The following is a 17,960-nucleotide window of genomic DNA, read 5'->3' as shown; positions in this document are numbered from 1 at the left end:
ATCTTACATATGTTCCTTAAGAAGGGATGAGTGTCCTGAAAAGCATTGAGCTGTATTCAAATTCTCTTTGGGAGAGGAAATTATGGACTGAGACTTTTTTTTAATAACATTTGTTTTTACATTTGTATCTGATAAATGCCATTTATGGAAATTTTGGCTTGAATTATCTCAACTGTTTGGCTTTTTGCCTTAATAGAGTGCAGGGGATGGAGGTATTGCTAACATTGGGATCCTAGTGTCTTGTATGAATTCACAAACTATGTGCCAGGATTGTTTTATTTCTCACCTGCACCTTAAGATGTTTCACTTTGACTGAACACACTCTTTGTTTAGTATCCTTAGTTAATATCAAAACAAGGAGTGCTGCGTGTTTCTTGCTCTTTTCCAATGCCTTGATATATCATAATAACACATTGCTTATGCTTCCTTACCCATTCTGGAAAAAATCTCTCTTGACCAATGCCTTTCAGCAAACTACGACCCATTTCTCTTCATCCGTTGTTCGAATTTTTTGAGCAATCTGCTTACAACTCCTGGCCTTGACCTTGTCAAAAATGGTAGCATAACCGATTAAGAGAAAGATGGGAAGAAAACGACAAGCTTTCCGAGGCTGTAAGGAAACAGAAAGGATACAAGGTGTATGTAACACGTGAGTTCAATGATGCACAAAAGCACTTGCCATAGATGTTTAAAATATTTAATGACACACCCTTCGCTTCCATGCAAGATCCATTGTCTCGGAAAGTGACCTTTTTAAAAAATGTTATTGCCGATTTGCCATAAGGAAGCTAATAACACCTCCCCACTCTCTGCAGGATGAGAGGAACGCACTGCTCATGTTCAAGGTTTTGGCTGAGTGCAAAGTGATACGAGAATGTGTTTAATGCTCTCTTAGACTCTACAGGTTTCATACCTACAGTGTTGGTTGTGAAGTGCTGAGGACAATGGCCTCCGAAGAGGGACAAATCATCAGATCTGGTTTTGAATACAAGTTCCACCAACGCTTTTCTGAATTGGCTTTTTTAAGAATGTTAGTTAATTTTCTATCATTTGTTTATGCGTTGCCTGTTTACAAGTAGTAGAAAACATAGCCAGTATGGGGATGAAGCTTGTGTAATGGGTGGCATTTAGCATTAACGCTTAGCGGTTAAGGTTAAGTGCTTCCGTCTGTGGAATGATGCTCGATGGTTTAGGTAATACATCCAGACATCAAATCTGTCTGTGAAACAAAGTGCACAGGTTTGGTGCACCTGGACACCCAAGACCCCTTTTTAGTTCCATCTCCACCAACAGTCATACCTTTTAATTACTACAGAATTAAAATACCATACTGCTTTATTAATTAATGTTACTGTTTTGAGCCACCTTTTTCATACTTGTCAGATGCACAGGCATAACCGACGCAGTGACTCCCCCCAAGTTGCTCAAGTCGTACTGGTCTTCAAGAGGATCATTTTACGTGTAACTGACTCTTCACCAGCCCATTTACTCTCACAGATACTGGATCCGTGGCAATCTTGGGATGTCGAAGAGCCCACCGTAGCTGTAATGTGAATTCTGGTTGGGTACTGTGGGTTCATGGCAAATCCCGTACAGCTTACTTCATACATTACAATGTGATCAGTTAGTGTGCCAAGGCTCTGTTTGATTGGAGGGATCTGCATATTCTATTCATCGAAAGATCTTTCATTTGAGTTTTGGTCTGGGTTTCTGTGAGTTGAGGATTCCCCACATGTATGTCGATTTTATCGCCTACATAGTGCCCAGTACAGCCTCTGAACGTTTGCTGGGCGGTCAAACCTTTTCACATGGGCTAATTGCTACATACCCAGGATAATCCATTAAAGACACCCAGCAATGGTTTGTCATCGTATGAATTTACCCCAAGTGGTCTTCCTTCTACTATCGGATCAATCGAAAAGCACACTGGACGAGGTTAATTAGCATCAAGAGGAGTGGTGTACTGTACACTGTAGCTGAAGGGGAGAGGGGCTTCTCTCACTGTATACTGTAGAAGGTGGGCACGCCAACCATCCCTATTTACAGTAGGAGGACAGACACCCAATTTCTGCTTTCAGCCTTCAGAAGTTCGCTCACACTAATTGGCACATTCAGTTTAGTTAAATCTCCCCAAGAAAGTCTGCATACTTCTGAACGCTAACATTTCCCCTATATTACTTTTCTGCCATAATTTTAGAGACTTATATCAGATCATCAACTCTCCGATTATGAAGGGTGACAAGCAAACCATGACCCAGCTCAAATGTCTGCTGTTGGCTCATCACACACTGAAAGTTATGGATGAAGTAATCTGCTGAGCTCGGCGAGCTCTTGGTTGGAAATGGCAGACTGAGATAGAAATTAGACTTTCCAGTTTTCCTAGATTTAGTGGTCGTCAGGGCTTGTTGTGATGGGTACATATAAAGTTTTTCTGGAGTACACCTACAGTAGTCTACTGTGTATGTGCCAACATAATCCTTTCAAGCCTGTTGCCACTTTTCCAGTTGCAGTATTTGCTTTACACTCTGGGACTTGGAGTCCTGATATTATAATGTGGAACATTGCAACCAGGGTTCCGAAGCTGTAACCTCAGGGCATAAAAAAGCAGCCTTAAAATCTATGCAGTGTTTAGAAATTCTGTGTGTAGACCGGTCCAATAATGGTGTGTCTGTCTAGCCTATCACCTATGGTCTGTAACATGAACAGCGGGACGTGGGTGCCCTATGCAAAACAGCGGATCAATACATGTGAGGACATCTATGACATGTTGTACATGGACCAGACATCCACACAACCGAAGTGTTCAGTGAAAATCCATATCTAGGGCCTGGGGTGTCACGGATGGTTTTAATAATTCCACAAACGCCTGTAAACACAGTTCAAGTGGTTGTATTTCGACTCTCAAGTTTTTGTTATGCCTGAAGACTGCAGGTTGATCCGGCTAATGGGGTGTCCCTGACTGGTTGCTCGACCTGCCATGGGCTCCCTTCACCCTAAACTAGACTGCCCTTTTCCCCCAGTGGTGTAACAAAACTAGCAATCGGTAACTCCTACTGTCTAAAATATTCTAATCTGATGGGAGGGCCTAAAGGCTGAGGCCTTGTCTATCTTGCTCCCACCCGGACTGTCTAAGAATTCCCTAATCTCCTGGGCCCCACAATGTGATCAGTGATGTTCAACATGGTGCCTGTCGCCTCACACACTCTTTCTTCCCTGGTTTATCTCTCTCCTTTCCCTTATCTGGTCCCTCCACATTGATTTGATTTGAGTCATTTGTATAGTTCACATTACAGAATCAACTGCATCTGGGCGCATATGGATGAACAAAGAGGAAACTTGTGTAAATCGACACATCAGTCACATGCAAAATTCAGACGGCCCTTGATACCAATTATTTGAACAAATACGTTTTTAAGGCTTTCAAGAAATTTTGGGAGCTTTGCAGCACTGCGGAGCTCCCAGGGCAGGGAGTTCCAGAGTCTGGGGCCATAAAACGCAAAGCACCTATCCCCTCGTGAGACGCATCTTGTGGCTGGCAAAATCAAAAGTAGGTTAGCTGAGGAACGAAGCAGGCGAGTTGGTTCGTAGTGAGTCAGTTTGTCAGCAAGGTATTTAGGGGAAAGAATTTTAAAATCGATAATTTCTTTAAAAGGCAACCAGTGGAGGGATCTATGCCGCAGCGAAATTGCAGTGCCTTTAGATACTTTAAAAAAACGTAAAACTGCTGCTTTCTGGGCCCTCTGCAGCCCTGACATTTGACCTTTGGGAATGCCTGCTAACATGATATTGCCATAGTCAAGTCATGAATTGATCAATGTCACCTCCAGGATTGAGTGGTCTTTTTTTTGGGAGGAGTGGGAGAGCATGGCACAACAGCCCCAGGGCATTAAACGCTGATTGCACCTTGGCTCCATGCCGAGATCCGATTGCCAGATGCAACCCAAATTCTTGATTTTGTATGCAAAAGCGAGTTTAGATCCCAATAAACAAGGTGGCAGGGGGCATTTGGAATCGTCTGCTACAAGGTCTTTGGGTCCAAGTAGAATTACCTCTGTTTTGCTTGGGATCAATTGGAGTGGTTTATGGGACATCCAGTCCCCCACCTCCTCTATGCATTGTATTAAATTGTATAAGGGCCAGGACGGTGAATGCCTTCAGGATTGTTGTTGGTTATTCCCTGCTTTCTGTGGCTGAAATGTATCTGTTGATATTGAATTGTGTGACCACCATATTTAAAACGAAATATATTTGAGGCCGACATTGAATTCTTTGACTTCTCGCTAGCTTCTTCAAAGAATGGCTTTTCTTCTGCTTTCCCCTCGCTCCCATTCCCATCGGCACAAACCAAAGAAACAGTGTACAATGTAAGACTAATACAGGATCACATGTTGTTTTACTCCATCAAAGTTAAGGGTTAGAAAAAAGAGCCTGTATTAAAAAATGGACAAACATTACATATTCGTCGCTATGCTATTCCTTTCGATGACCACTTCTCGCACCTTTATAATCAATGCGATTTTCAGGCAAGAAATGCTTTCTCTAAGTACTTGTCAAAACTTGTACATGACATCAAATAGCTTTGACTGGTTCAAGGGCCTATTTTAAATAGCCATTGAGGTTTTCCTGGCTCATTTTCATCAGATTTATGTCCAGCAGTTCCGGTGGTGGCCGCACCCAAATACAAAAAGAACTACCCCGCCAGGTAGACAAATAACTTGTTTCGAAATAAATTCTCAAAACATCTTGGTGAAGTGGTGACGGAACATTACATATGATTCCTCTCCAATCTTCCCGATACAATAAGCGGCAGAGACATGACCACTCAATGTGGGATAGACAAGTCGCAATGTAAGCTTTTTCCTTACAATTTGAAGGTTTTATTTAATCTCAACAGAATAATTACTCACTGTGTATGATTACAAACATATACCGCTCCGTTTCTTTAAGCATATAGAACAAACAATAAATATACAATAGGAATTAAACAAAAACACATGACTGGTTTCAAAGAAAAAGGAGGATAGTAGAAGCAAGTACTAGACACAAACCTGGGCAGGTTGGCATTCAAATTGACCACCTCAATCCTGTCACTAAAGCCCTGGCTAGTTTAACTAAACGTCTCAAATGATCATTATAGGGTCAAAAGACCTAATCAAGGGACAATGTGGTGGCTGCACCCAAACAGTACCCTGGCTCTTTGGAAATCCTGCAGCAGAGAAATGTTCGGGATCATTGGCCTATATTATTCAGAATTTCAGGTGTCCTGGAAAAAATACTTTTCCACATGTGGTGACAACAGACCACACACAATGTGCTCCTTGAAGAGGGTTATGTTCATTATGCTTTCAAAGATAACTAGAGGGCCTGGGCCATTATGGGAGATACCAGCCTGAGTCACAGAGTTGTTTGATGGAGTAAAACAACAGGTGATCCTGTATTAGTCTCACATTGTACACTGTCTCTTTGGTTTGTGCCAGATGGGAATGGGAGCGAGGGGAAAGCAGGAGAAAAGCCATTCTTTGAGGAAGCTAGCGAGAAGTCAAAGAATTCAATGTCGGCCTCAAATATATTTCGTTTTAAGTATGGTGGTCACACAATTCAATATCAACAGATCCATTTCTCCCAAAGAAAGCAGGGAATAACCAACAACAATCCTGAAGGCATTCGCCGTGTTCCCACACTTATTACCCACACCTGTGGTGCAAAATGGCACATGGAATCAAAGATTTTACATCACTCCAGCAATGTGAACCAAGGAATTGTCCTAATCTGCTATATCTCATAAAAGCGTGGAACGCAAAAAGAAACATTAACAGGGTTTTATATAAGTCAGGTTTGTGAACAAATAATGCTTTTTTGAGAAGCTCTGTCGAACTCAAGGTCCTGATTTTTTAGGGTGTTGGGTGAAACCTGTACACCTCAGCACTTAGGTGTGAACATGTTGGGTTGGCAAGAGCAGTGAGGGATGGACAGGTTCAGCACATTGAATGTTCTTCAAATTGACGCAATTAGGAATTTACATGATGGAACTCAGGCAGATGTGGCCATGGTCCTGGAAACAATTAAAACCGAGGTAGAGATTCCAAGCACTGCCCTTATTGCCAGTTCATGCCTTGGCACAGTACTTGACCTGAGCAGATCTGTTTACAGATCTGATCTCTGAGTGAAGACCAAACTGCTTAAGGAGAACACTCCCCTGATATTCAAAGGCTAAGCAGAAAAAACAGGTCTTCTTCATTCTATGTAAATCAATGACAAGCATTATACTTAAACTTCCTTTAATACTGTAGCTCACAGCATTTCACATTTTCATATTTTGAACTCAACATTTGGTTTTGTTTTGTTTCTCCAATCGAATCAAATGAAAGGTTAAAAGTTCTTTCAAAAACTACAAGTCCCCATAAGCATGGTGTAGTCTGAAACTCTCCCTGTCCACCTATCTGTGTCCAGGACCCTTCTATATCCTGCTTACTGTCCGGATCCCTTGCTCTTTCTTTTTGCTGCTCTCACAGATAAGTACATGAGATTCTCCTCTGTGTATAATTGCACTTTTACAGCATTAATCTGTTACCTCATTAAATTCTGTGATTTATGGCCTAAGCATTGTATTCTTGGGCTAACTTTCTGGCCTGGTCTAACTCGCCAGGTGTCTTCAAAAGCCAGTGGCTCCAGAGCCAGCCCACACGCACCCGTGTTTCAATACAGCTATGCAACACGTAGTATTGTTTCAGGGGGTCAGGACCAGAGCCGTGAGCGAATGTGCCCACATTGGCAACCGGTCCCGCCCTCTTACACTTAACAAATTGTTCACTCAAACGCAACACGTCACTCCCAGCATCCCCTGCTTTTTTCCCTCCCACTAACGCTCCAAACAAGCGTATCTTTATCCGACATGTTACAGTCAGCACGCCAGTCCACAGCCATCTATTCCCGACACAGGGAACACAGCAGGCAACAGGGGCTTGCAGCAGGCAAATAAACGCATTTTAAAAAATGAAGCGAATTATACAGTCAAAGTGCAGTCGCTGATGATTCCAATAACAGCTTGCAACAGTTCAAGCATACTAAGCATCAATTACTGACAATCAGTGCACAATGGCTTCAAGAAGCACCTCGCCAGAAAGGAGTGAGGAAGAGTGGGTAGAGGAGCCCACAGTGGATGACAAGGGTCTCTCCCTCAGCTTCAAGAGAGTCCTGGGAGACTCCCTGACAGTAGCTGTGTCACAGGGAGTACAGCCCCTCACAGAGCACCTGGAAGTTGTAGAAGCTATACTGGCTATAGTGGGACAGTCCAAGGGGCTCTCAGGAAAAGACAGGCTAATAGCCCAGGTGAGCCAGGTCCCAGCACAGTGGTACATGAAGGACGTTTTTCATCTTTTCCTGAACTGGCCCGGCAACGGGAGGCTTTCTTTGCCCCAGCTGTCCGGGAACCTTGCAGTGTTACACTGCCTAGTGGCTTGTAGGAGAGTATCAGACGTTAAAGCTCTAGAAGTAGATAAAACAAGTTTTCTACCCTGAAGGCGTAGCATTCACTATCACTAAGCGGAAGAAGTGTGATTGTAGAGCAATCCCGTACCCCTATTTCCCAAATAACACGAAGTTATGCGTAGCACAATGTATCAAGGATTACGAAGCAGCTACAGCAGATATTAGACCGTGCAGAGTATCCCAGCTGCACAAAGCACTTAGAACGCCATACCATGCGCTAGCCACAGCCACAATAGCCAGATGGGTCATAGTAGTTATGCATTGGGCAGGTATAGACCTAACTGTGTTTGGCGCACATTCTGTGAGAGGAGCGATGGCATCTAGAGCGTTTTCCGCAGGGTGTCACTACAGGACAATATGAAGTCAACTGGTCTTCAGAGTCTACATTCAAGACGTTGTCACAAATGGCTAATGTTGTGTTAGATAGCTTTAAACAAGCATAATGCTTGCCTCCGGTCTTGACATATAATGAAGTTTGCCCAGGCTTACAGCGCAGGATAGTCTTGATTCTATTAAAGACATGGAGGTGAGCATTATATCCTGCCCAGAATATGCGGGATGAATTTATGATTGAATAATATGTTCTACTGTGTAGTGCGCACAAGCGTATTCCCACCCTCACAGTGTCGTTTTCATTGCTTTATAGGGGACAAGCAGAAGACGCCATGAGAAATAAGGAGAGAAGGGCCTTGACAGGCTATGTTACTTCAGGACCAGCTTACAGCGCTGGAAGTTTCTTTACAGGGCCGTTGCCCTCCCAAGAAAGGAAAATTAAGTTTGTGTTACGGAAAAGTGTTTGAACTTTAAAGTGTTTCGTTACAGGATTCGGGCAGGGGCCAAAAGAAAGAGGAAGAGACCCGGACAGGAAGCAGAATATACAGGGGTCCCGGACACTCATAGGTGGACAGGGAGAGCCTCATGACTACACCAAGCTAGAGGCTTATGGGGACTTGTAGTTTTTGAACAAACTCTTAACATTTCATTTGATTTTATTGGAGAAACAAAAAAAAACAAATGTTGAGTTCAAAATATGAAAATGTGAAATGCTGTGAGTTGCAGTATTAAAGGAAGTTTAAGCATAATGCTTGCCTCCGTGTCTTTAATAGAATCAAGACTACCTACGCTGTAAGTACGGGCAAATTCCGTTGTGGAGGGTAAGTCACTGTGATGTAGAGTGCATTTATTTCTCACATTTTTTACATTATTAGCTAGCGTATTTTCCATACCTTACCTGCAATATAGGGCCTGCAAGGGTTTGATAATTCGGGGGCGAGGGGGCGGGCACGGGTGTGCAGTATTGAATGCGAGTGCTTCCAATTTGCCAGGGTGTCATTCTTTTTCTGCTGGCATTGGAAGACTTTGATATGGGGCTTTCACAACGGTTACTTCTGTAATCTTCCCATTTGTGAAGGGCCATGACATTACCATACTGCATGTTTGATTTCTTTAGCAGCAAGACTTTACCTACCAGGACATATCTGTGCCCATAAATGAACCCGGCACCTGCAGTACCCCATGCTCCAGGATGATGGACTGTGGAACAAGAAACAGGATTTCTGCTTCCTAACAATGTGCACCTTTTAGGAGAGACTGCCCAAAAACAGCATGGAGAGCTGGCTGCAGAGCTCAAGTGGCTGGTCAAGAATGAATTAGAGGAGGATGAACCCACAACTTCACACCTAGACTTCTGCGCCTTCAACACCAGCACCCTCAAATATGAATGCCAGTGCGCCTCACATTGCCCTCACCTGCACCCCTTGAGCCAACCTCCCAGTGCCCCTTGCTCCTGTTTGACACCCTGCGCATGACTTCTATCTCCAAATTCCCTACCTTCAACACAGCACCCTCCAGTGTCAGTGCTCCTCACTCTGTTCTCACCTAAACAGCTTTAGCCAGTGTCCCAGTACATCGAGATTCAAGTGTACTCCTTCATTGATGCAATATGTGCTATATATGAGCTCCTAATACCTTTAAAGACATCTGGTCCCCTGTAAAAAAACAACAGGAAGAATAAATACTCCACAAATGGACGTGGCACCAATTACTGTATGATTGATGGGCCCACAACTATAGGCCTCCACACTGTGGTGTAAATTGGTGAAGGAGAGGCAGCTTTGGATTAATGCTTTTGGGCATGCTGTGGCGGAGGGTAGATTGATTAAGACATGAGTTTCTGTGTACAGTACAAGAGGCATCTGCACGCTCCGAATGTGTGTGTTGTGTTAAGGACATAAAGGTATGCCCCATGCATTCTGGGACATGTCCTCTAGTGGTCAAAACTGAAATTTGGCTATGAAACGCTGTATCTCATAACAAAGAAAAATAGCACACCAAAGAATAACAATGTGTGCAGGTATATTATTGCAGGGGATAAATAAAAATAAAAATAATACATTATAAACAAGCAATGATAAATACTGTATACATTCACTAGACTCCTACATTTGGGTCCCACACACGTAAAAACAGTATATAAAAAAAAACACAGAGAATAAAAATCCTGGGACAAATCAAAACAACAATAAATCTAATATTGGACCAACGGAACAGGGAATAGCTAATCACAACATTTATTTATTTATCAATATCAATACATGTACTGTTTGTTGATTTCTAAAAACCTTTATTTTCATATCAAAATTTCATAAAATATAAAATCGAACATTTTATCAAAAACAACTATCTGCATCACACATTCATACTGATTCACTCCTACCACTCTTTCAACTTCCTACTTTGTTATCACAACACATAAGTCTTGTTGTCTCATGGCCACCTTCCTGGATGGCCTCCAATTACTTGTTTTACACAGTGATCAACAAAAGTCCTCTATCAAATTCTGTGATGGTTCTGCCTGCGTGTTCTTAATCATACAGACTTATGTCTAAACGTGTTTTGGTTGTCTTTTCGGGACATCCCCATTCATGTCCCTTGGATCTTGCAACCTTCTTCAGGACAGAAAATCGGGAGTTGCCTTATTCCCGTAAACATCAAGTAGGGTGAGTATCACCACCTAAAATACAATACAGAATATCAACATATCTAGCTAAAATATCAATTCATCAGTCATCTATTCCAATTCATTAGCAAGCTATTCCCTCTTATTTAAATCTCAGTAAATGTGTAGAGAAATGATTCTAATCAGTAATCATTATATCAATATATATGAATGATAAGCTTGATGACACCCATTTTATTGATAATCGGATAAATCCTATCTACATCTCATCATGATGGCCACTCTACTTTGTCCACATTAAAGATGCAAATAAGCCCAACCATTAACATGATTTTGTTCATGTACTTACTCGAATTAGTTATGTTGCTATATTCACAAATCAGATGTATTCATGAATTAATGTACTTTCTGCGGGCTTATACACGAGGGGTTCTTCGTATTTGGATCCGGCAAGAGAGATGCTCCTGTAGGGCAGGGAAAACAGGAGTGGAAAAGTGTAAACGTGGCGGTGCCCTCAGGAATCATAGGGCTATTAATTACTAAATGGGCAAAGTACTTACAACTGTTGGAGCGTTTGGTGTACAGAGAATTATTTCTATCTGCGGCCACCAGATATAACTCTGATACTGATCTTACAGCGGGATCTGCAAAATAAATTGCGGAAAAAATTCGAAAAAAAGTCCAGTGCTTCAAGTTATCCAGTACAGGCCCCCCTCCCTCTCTTTATTATTTCCCTTGTTTCTACCTGGGCTGCCGTCAGGCCATTCCACTTACCTTTTCCCTTCTCTCTCACAAGCCCGTCTGCAATGCCGTATCGCGTCTGTCTTCCAGTGCTAATTCCTTGGGTCTCGCGCGCGTTTAAATACTTGTACATGCATCGTGCAAGAAAGAGGACTAATTCTCTACTGACGAGTGTGAACACTAAAAAAGGACTGTTTGACGTTTGCAACGGATCACCCATTAGTGTGTGATAAGAGCTCCCCATTCAACTGAAAGATTGAGGCCATTCCTTACCATATCTAAACGGTATATCCAACGTTGTTCCAGTTTATGAAGCTGGGTGGATATATCTCCTCCTCTTTTTTGGATTTTTAAAGTTTGTAACACAAACCACCTCAGATCCGTGTCTTTATGTTGTTTGAGGTTAAAATGATCCACCAGAGGTTTTTCCGCTACCTTATTTCGAATGCAACAGCGGTGTTCTCCTATGCGCTGTCTGATCTCTCTTGTGGTTTTACCCACATAGAGGAGATTGCAGGGACATCTAATAATGTAAATCACATTTTTGGTGCGACAATTCGTATGTGTATTCATCTTCCATTTAATCGCCCCATGGTTGAACTCCTCTCTTGTCTCTGATAAGGGGCAAGACACACAATTTCCACATTTATGGTGGCCTCTAACAGGGGGAAGACCCCATTGATTCAATATAGTTTGTTCCACACTTGAGTCTCTATATGTGTGTACCAGTCGTTGTCTCAGATTTTGATTCTTTTTAAAGGCAAAGATGGGTTTCTTTGACAAACTTCCTGGTTGTTTTATTATATCCCAATTCCTATTCACAATTCTTTTAATCTCGTTACTTACTGGATTAAACGTTGTGACACAGACTAGTCTCTCCTGTTTCTTTTTCTCTTTGGGAACCAGACATTCATCTCTGTTGCTATTCAGTGCTCTTTTCAAGTTATCCTTCACTAGTTTTTTTGGATATCCTCTATTCAGTAACCTACCTTTTAGATCTTCTGCATGTTTTTTATATTCAGTTATTTCGGTGCAGTTTCGCCGTATCCGTAGAAACTGCCCGTAGGGTAAATTCTGACGGAGGCCTGCCGGATGAAAACTAGAATAATGCAGCAGCGTATTCTTATCCGTATTTTTCCGGAAAAGAGTTGTCACCAAACGCTGGTCTAATTTTTTAATGAGTAGATCTAAAAAGCTTACCTGAGTGATATGCCACTCCATGGTGAATTTGATGTTATTATCACATGTATTTAGCCATTGGTGAAATTGATTTAATGTTTCGCTTGTTCCCCTCCATATCATGAATACGTCATCAATGTATCTGTACCAGGCCCGAAGGCCCAGATACAGATTCCCTTGTTGTTTAAGCAGGCTCTGTTCGCCTAAAATATATTTGTCTTCGTACTCGGCCATAAATAAATTCGCTACATCTGGGGCGAATGTTGCCCCCATGCTGACTCCCTTTCTCTGCTTAAAGAGATTTTGTTTAAACAGAAAGAAATTTTCAGTCATTGCGATACGTGCACATTCTTGTATAAACTCTGTAGGTGGAGTATGTGGTTCTGTTCTTTTGTTCAGGATTGTACCCAACACCTCCAGACATTCTGTCTGATGAATGGAGGTATAAAGGGACTCTACGTCCATTGTGACCAGAATATCACTGGCCTCTATAGTCTGATTTTGGGTTATTCTGATCATATCACCTGAATCTTTCACGTATGATGGCATTTGTGCCACAAAAGGTTTAAGAAAGAATTCTACGTACACCGAGAGTGGTTCTAGGAGAGAATCTATGGCCGCCACTATGGGTCTGCCCGGCGGATTGATCATCCTTTTGTGAATTTTGGGGAGAGTGTAAAAAGCCGCCTTTCTAGGGTGACTTTTTCTCAGGAAGCAACCTTCTTGGCTACCTATCCACTTTTCCCTTTCTGCATGGTTTGTCAGACTTTTTATTTCTTCTTCTAGTCTTGGAGTTGGATCTAGCAAATGTTTTTGATAAGAATCCTCATCGCTTAATAAGCGGATACATTCTTTTTCATAATCTTCTGTTGACATAATTACAATCCCACCCCCCTTATCCGCGGGTTTAATTGTGATATCTCTTCGGTCACATAAAACTTTCAAAGCCTCTCTCTCATTGGAACTCAAATTATCTGGAGTATATTCCCTAGTTTTGATGGCTTTTAAAACTTCTTTTGTTACCCGATTCTCAAAGGTAACAATCTCGGGAGGACAGGCATATATGGGGGGATTGAAAGTTGACTTAGTTTTCAATCCCGTCATGTTGGGCACACTTTCCACCTGATTGGAGGATTGATTATCTTTCTTTTGGCTTGGCAGAAAGATCTCAAAGTAGTGTTTTAATCGTATGTTACGGAAGAATTTATGTAATTCCACTTCCGTATCAAAACTGTCTGCTCTTGTGGCAGGCACACACGAGAGACCTCTGGACAGCAAGCTAAGTTCTATCCCACTCAGTAACCTACCTTTTAGATCTTCTGCATGTTTTTTATATTCAGTTATTTCGGTGCAGTTTCGCCGTATCCGTAAGCTTGGAATGGCATATCACTCAGGTAAGCTTTTTAGATCTACTCATTAAAAAATGAGACCAGCGGTTGGTGACGACTCTTTTCCGGAAAAATACGGATAAGAATACGCTGCTGCATTATTCTAGTTTTCATCCGGCAGGCCTCCGTCAGAATTTACCCTACGGGCAGTTTCCACGGATACGGCGAAACTGCACCGAAATAACTGAATATAAAAAACATGCAGAAGATCTAAAAGGTAGAGGATATCCAAAAAAACTAGTGAAGGATAACTTGAAAAGAGCACTGAATAGCAACAGAGATGAATGTCTGGTTCCCAAAGAGAAAAAGAAACAGGAGAGACTAGTCTGTGTCACAACGTTTAATCCAGTAAGTAACGAGATTAAAAGAATTGTGAATAGGAATTGGGATATAATAAAACAACCAGGAAGTTTGTCAAAGAAACCCATCTTTGCCTTTAAAAAGAATCAAAATCTGAGACAACGACTGGTACACACATATAGAGACTCAAGTGTGGAACAAACTATATTAAATCAATGGGATCTTCCCCCTGTTAGAGGCCACCATAAATGTGGAAATTGTGTGTCTTGCCCCTTATCAGAGACAAGAAAGGAGTTCAACCATGGGGCGATTAAATGGAAGATGAATACACATACGAATTGTCGCACCAAAAATGTGATTTACATTATTAGATGTCCTTGCAATCTCCTCTATGTGGGTAAAACCACAAGAGAGATCAGACAGCGCATAGGAGAACACCGCAGTTGCATTCGAAATAAGGTAGCGGAAAAACCTCTGGTGGATCATTTTAACCTCAAACAACATAAAGACACGGATCTGAGGTGGTTCGTGTTACAAACTTTAAAAATCCAAAAAAGAGGAGGAGATATATCCACCCAGCTTCATAAAATGGAACAACGTTGGATATACCGTTTAGATACGGTAAGGAATGGCCTCAATCTTTCAGTTGAATGGGGAGCTCTTATCACACACTAATGGGTGATCCGTTGCAAACGTCAAACAGTCCTTTTTAAGTGATCACACTCGTCAGTAGAGAGTTAGTCCTCTTTCTTGCTCGATGCATGGACGAGTATTTAAACGCGCGCGAGACCCAAGGAATTAGCACTGGAAGACAGACGCGATACGGCATTGCAGACGGGCTTGAGAGAGAGAAGGGAAAAGGTAAGTGGAATGGCCTGACGGCAGCCCAGGTAGAAACAAGGAAAATAATAAAGAGAGGGAGGGGGCCGTGTACTGGATAACTTGAAGCACTGGACTTTGGCTTTTAAATACTGTAACTGCAAGCTAATAGGAGGGCTTTTGAAAAATGAGAGGGAGTGGGCTAAAACAGCGAAATGTTGAAAGGGTGTAACAAAAAAGGTCAATTTCTAGTTTTTTCGAGTTTTTTCCACAATTTATTTTGCAGATCCCGCTGTAAGATCAGTATCAGAGTTATATCTGGTGGCCGCAGATAGAAATAATTCTCTGTACACCAAACGCTCCAACAGTTGTAAGTACTTTGCCCATTTAGTAATTAATAGCCCTATGATTCCTGAGGGCACCGCCACGTTTACACTTTTCCACTCCTGTTTTCCCTGCCCTACAGGAGCATCTCTCTTGCCGGATCCAAATACGAAGAACCCCTCGTGTATAAGCCCGCAGAAAGTACATTAATTCATGAATACATCTGATTTGTGAATATAGCAACATAACTAATTTGAGTAAGTACATGAACAAAATCATGTTAATGGTTGGGTTTATTTGCATCTTTAATGTGGACAAAGTAGAGTGGCCATCATGCTGAGATGTAGATAGGATTTATCCGATTATCAATAAAATGGGTGTCATCAAGCTTATCATTCATATATATTGATATAATGATTACTGATTAGAATCATTTCTCTACACATTTACTGAGATTTAAATAAGAGGGAATAGCTTGCTAATTAATTGGAATAGATGACTGATGAATTGATATTTTAGCTAGATATGTTGATATTCTGTATTGTATTTTAGGTGGTGATACTCACCCTACTTGATGTTTACGGGAATAAGGCAACTCCCGATTTTCTGTCCTGAAGAAGGTTGCAAGATCCAAGGGGCCATGAATGGGGATGTCCCGAAAAGACAACCGAAACATGTGTAGACATAAGTCTGTGTGATTAAGAACACGCAGGCAGAACCATCACAGAATTTGATAGAGGACTTTTGTTGATCACTGTGTAAAACAAGTAATTGGAGGCCATCCAGGAAGGTGGCCATGAGACAAAAAGACTTATGTGTTGTGATAACAAAGTAGGAAGTTGAAAGAGTGGTAGGAGTGAATCAGTATGAATGTGTGATGCAGATAGTTGTTTTTGATAAAATGTTCGATTTTATATTTTATGAAATTTTGATATGAAAATAAAGGTTTTTAGAAATCAACAAACAGTACATTTATTGATATTGATAAATAAATAAATGTTGTGATTAGCTATTCCCTGTTCCGTTGGTCCAATATTAGATTTATTGTTATATTACGCCTGGAGGACCAGGGACTTTAATCAGGCACCCCTTTTTGTGTTTAACAAATCAAAACAATATAGATATTTTTTATTTTTTATTTTATTTGTTTTGGTTTATTATTAACCTTTACAAAAGTGAAATGCTTAAAAGAACAGTTATCTTAATTCGAAGGTATATACAAAAAAGCAAACAGAGAAACAGCACAAGATCAATAATGCAGATATTGCTAAAACAGCACAGAAATGTTCAGAACCAGACTAAAATGAAATTAGTAATTCGAATATTACTAGAACGGCACATAAATTGTTCAAAACCAGACTAAGAAAAAATCAGTAGTATCGAATACAACCAATACATAACAAAAAAGGAAAAAAATATTAAAATTGGTCACTCTCACAAGGATCTTACCGAGTCTACTTTTCTTTCCATTACACATACAATTGAATCTAGAAACCACATACCTATACATTATGAGTGCTTCAAAGAGGCCCTTGCCTTAAGAGTCATGCCTTAAGAGTCATACCATACAACTGGGAGGGTAATGCAGACATATTGTCTACTAAACTAACACTATCCCCCAAAGACACCATAAACATGCACCTCGTCTACAGGCCACCAGGTCCTTCAGCAGACTTCTCACACCACATCACTCACTCACTCAGTGGAAACATTAAAAAAAACACCAAAGCCCTACTCCTAGGTGACATTAACCTAGATTAGATCTGGGGTTCACCCGGAAAATCACCTCCCCCACCCACCCCAAAGGCCGTACCCTTGACTGGGTGGTTGACCACAATTGTGACTCCGCCATCACTTCTAACACAGCTCACCCGTGGACTGACCACACATGTATACAATTCACACAATTCACTATCCCCACAGCTCCAAGTACCAAAACCGTCACACCTGCTCCTGCTACTTTAGCAAGAAGTGCAAAAAAACGTACAGCGTCTCACAAGACCCAAATGTCTTAGCTGACCTATTCAAGGATATTATCACTTGGGTAGTCAACGCCATTGCCCCACTAGAAGAAAAAAAGGAAAAAAAGTCCCTACACTCAAACTCCTGGTTCACGCAAGAGCTCCAAAACATACCCAACAACAAACGCAAGGCGCTAAAAAACTGGAAGGCCAACCCCTGTGACGCCACTAAAGAAAGTTTCAAAACTATTGCCACAAAATACAAAGATGCCATTTTTACTGCCAAATTGGAAGCCAATGATAGCCGAATTTCCAAAGCCAGTTCCCAATCCAAAGAACTCTTCAATATCTTTAATTAACTCACAGACCCTCCTATGTGCACAGACAAAATCATGAAAGATGAAGCGTGGTGCAACAGCATACAAGCCGCTATGCTAAACAAAATAGACATGCTACAAAGTAAAATTCTAAATCATTACCAAACCCTTCTTGATCTCAACAAAAGTCAACCAGTACAGTCGCTATCCAACAGCAAAACCACCAATTTCCCTAAATTTGCTTTCAAAGACATCACTGAAATAGAATTCATTGACATCACGAAACACCTCAAACCGTCTAAATGTAAGGGCGATGCATGCCCGCCGATGATCATTAAAGACTGTGCCGAGTCACTTGCCCCTCTCCTCACTGCCTTCATCAACTCTTCATTTAAAACAGGCACCATCCCTGACAGCCTCAAGGAGGCCTGGGTACGTCCTCTCCTAAAAAAGCCCACACTAGATCCTTCCCAACCCAATAACT

The 17,960-nt window shown here is 41.5% G+C and overlaps 1 long non-coding RNA gene across 1 annotated transcript; it reads left to right on the top strand.

Moving 5' to 3' along the window:
* Positions 1 to 477: 477 nt before the first annotated feature.
* Positions 478 to 8,570, top strand: LOC138582945 (uncharacterized). The gene is made up of 2 exons (XR_011305112.1): positions 478 to 649; positions 8,135 to 8,570. It is a non-coding gene; the product is annotated as an uncharacterized lncRNA (long non-coding RNA).
* The last annotated feature ends 9,390 nt before the right edge of the window (positions 8,571 to 17,960 follow it).

Source organism: Ambystoma mexicanum, chromosome 1p (genome assembly GCF_040938575.1).
Source record: "Ambystoma mexicanum isolate Mex_15411 chromosome 1p, UKY_AmexF1_1, whole genome shotgun sequence".
Taxonomy (NCBI): domain Eukaryota; kingdom Metazoa; phylum Chordata; class Amphibia; order Caudata; family Ambystomatidae; genus Ambystoma; species Ambystoma mexicanum.
Note: the sequence above shows the minus strand (reverse complement) of the source record. Positions and strands in the feature narration are given on the sequence as shown.